This window comes from Arachis stenosperma, chromosome 6 (genome assembly GCF_014773155.1).
Source record: "Arachis stenosperma cultivar V10309 chromosome 6, arast.V10309.gnm1.PFL2, whole genome shotgun sequence".
NCBI lineage: Eukaryota > Viridiplantae > Streptophyta > Magnoliopsida > Fabales > Fabaceae > Arachis > Arachis stenosperma.
Window position 1 is genome coordinate 76,176,241 of NC_080382.1, and position 2,730 is coordinate 76,178,970.

The 2,730-nt window shown below is 42.0% G+C and overlaps 1 non-coding gene across 1 annotated transcript; it reads right to left on the reverse strand.

Annotated features, from left to right (window-relative positions):
* Positions 1–228: 228 nt before the first annotated feature.
* On the reverse strand, positions 229–332 carry LOC130938562 (small nucleolar RNA R71). Its single transcript, XR_009069723.1, has one exon. It is a non-coding gene; the product is annotated as a small nucleolar RNA R71 (small nucleolar RNA).
* Positions 333–2,730: the final 2,398 nt, after the last annotated feature.

Genomic DNA, 2,730 nt, shown 5'->3' on the forward strand with positions numbered 1-2,730 from the left:
CTTCCATTGGAAGATCCTCATCAGTTTTTAGCTGAATTCTTGCAAATCTGTGACACTGTCAAGACCAATGGGGTTGACCCTGAGGTCTACAGACTTATGCTATTCCCTTTTGCTGTAAGAGACAGAGATAGGATATGGTTGGACTCACAACCTAAAGAAAGCCTGAACTCTTGGGAAAAGCTAGTCAATGCCTTCTTGGCAAAGTTCTTTCCACCTCAAAAATTGAGTAAGCTTAGAGTGGAAGTCCAAACCTTCAGACAGAAGGAAGGTGAATCCCTCTATGAAGCTTGGGAAAGATACAAACAATTGATCAGAAAGTGTCCTTCTGACATGCATTCTGAATGGAGCATCATAGGTATCTTCTATGATGGTCTGTCTGAATTGTCCAAGATGTCATAGGACAGCTCTGCTGGAGGATCTCTTTATCTGAAGAAGACGCCTGCAGAAGCTCAAGAACTCATTGAAATGGTTGCAAATAACCAATTCATGTACACTTCTAAAAGAAATCCTGTGAACAATGGGACGAATCAGAAGAAAGGAGTTCTTGAGATTGATACTCTGAATGCCATATTGGCTCAGAACAAAATATTGACTCAGCAAGTCAATATGATTTCTCAAAGTCTATTTGGAATGCAAGCTGCACCAAGCAGTACTAAGGACGCTTCATCTGAAGAAGAAGCTTATGATCCTGAGAACCCATCAATGGAAGAGGTGAATTACATGGGAGAACCCTACGGAAACACCTATAATCCTTCATAGAGAAATCATCCAAATCTCTCATGGAAGGATCAACAGAGACCTCAATAATGTTTCAACAACAATAATGGTGGAAGAAACAGGTTTAGCAATGGCAAGCCTTTTCCATCATCTTCTCAGCAACAGACAGAGAGTTCTAAGCAGAGCCACTCTGACTTAGCAACCATGGTCTCTGATCTAATTAAAACCACTCAAAGTTTCATGACTGAAACATGGTCCTCCATTAGAAACTTGGAGGCACAAGTGGGTCAGCTGAGCAAGAAAGTTACTGAACTCCCTCTTAGTACTCTTCCAAGCAATACAGAAGAGAATCCAAAAGGAGAGTATAAGGCCATCAACATGGCCGAATTTAGAGAGGAGGAAGAGGCAGTGATCACCACTGAGGAAGACCTCAATGGATGTCCACTGGCCTCCAATGAGTTCCCTAATGAGGAACCATGGGAATCTGAGGCTCACACTGAGACCATAGAGATCCCATTGGATTTACTTCTGCCATTTATGAGCTCTGATAAGTATTCTTCCTCTGAAAAGGATGAAGATGTCACTGAAGAGCAAGTTGCTAAGTACCTTGGAGCAATCATGAAGCTAAATGACAAGTTATTTGGTAATGAGACTTGGGAAGACGAACCCCCCTTTGCTCACCAAAGAACTGGATGACTTGACTAGGCAGAGATTACCTCAAAAGATATAGGACCCTGGGAAGTTCTCAATACCTTGTACATTAGGCACCATGACCTTCGAGAAGGCTCTTTGTGACCTAGGGTCAAGCATAAACCTCATGCCTCTCTCTGTAATGGAGAAGCTAGGGATCTTTGAGGTACAAGCTGCAAGAATCTCACTAGAGATGGCAGACAATTCAAGAAAACAAGCTTATGGACTTGTAGAGGATGTTCTGGTAAAGGTTGAAGACCATTACATCCCTGCTGATTTCATAGTCCTAGAGACTAGGAAGTGCATAGATGAATCCATCATCCTTAGCAGACCCTTCCAAGCCACAGCAAAGGCTGTGATTGATGTTGACAGAGGAGAATTGATCATTCAAGTAAATGAAGACTCCCTTGTGTTTAAGGCTCAAGGATATCTCTCTGTAACCATGGAGAGGAAGCATGAAGAGCTTCTCTCAAAACAGAGTCAAACAGAGCCCCTGATGTGTGGAAAACGATCCTACACAAAACTCACCGGCAAGTGTACCGGGTCGCATCAAGTAATAATAACTCACGTGAGTGAGGTCGATCCCACAGGGATTGAAGGATTGAACAATTTTAGTTTAGTGGTTGACTTAGTCAAGCGAATTAAATATTGGTTGAGTGGTTTGTATTTAGCAGAAAGTAAATGACAGAAAATGTAAAGGGGGAAGGGAGAATTGCAGTAAATCAAAGGGCAAGAAAGTAAATGATGACAAGTCATCATATACCCATTTTTCAAGCTAATTTCACTTGTTTTGTTAGTCTTTATGCACTTTCTTGCTTCTTAAGTAAGTGATTTGGAGTGAAAATGCACAACTTCTTTAAATCAAGCAACCACCATGAAATTAATGATAATCCATGAGGTTTAAGCTAATTTTAATTGAATTTTAATTGATTTATAAGCCTCTTGAATTTAGTGATACTTTGAGTGGTTGTTTTGGTTTATTGTAGGTGAAGAAAAGGAAAAAAGGAAAAGCGTGGCCTAAGGAAGTGTGGCTCAAGGAAAAGAAAGTGTGGTCAAAGAGAGAAGAAGTGTGCTGCATGCAATGGGGGAGGCAAGCATTGCCCTCCACAAGGGCACACTGCCCTCTAGGAGGGCAACATAAGGGAACCAAGCAAAGAAGGCAACTCTGCCCTGCCCACTACAAGGGCAGAGCACAAAGTTGTGCCTTGGAACCAAGAAGAAGAAAATGTTGCCCTGCCCTCCACAAGGGCAGTATCGGGCTCACCAAGGGAGAAATTCAAAGGAAATTGTCTCCAAATGCTTGTCACAAGAGTTGAACACGGG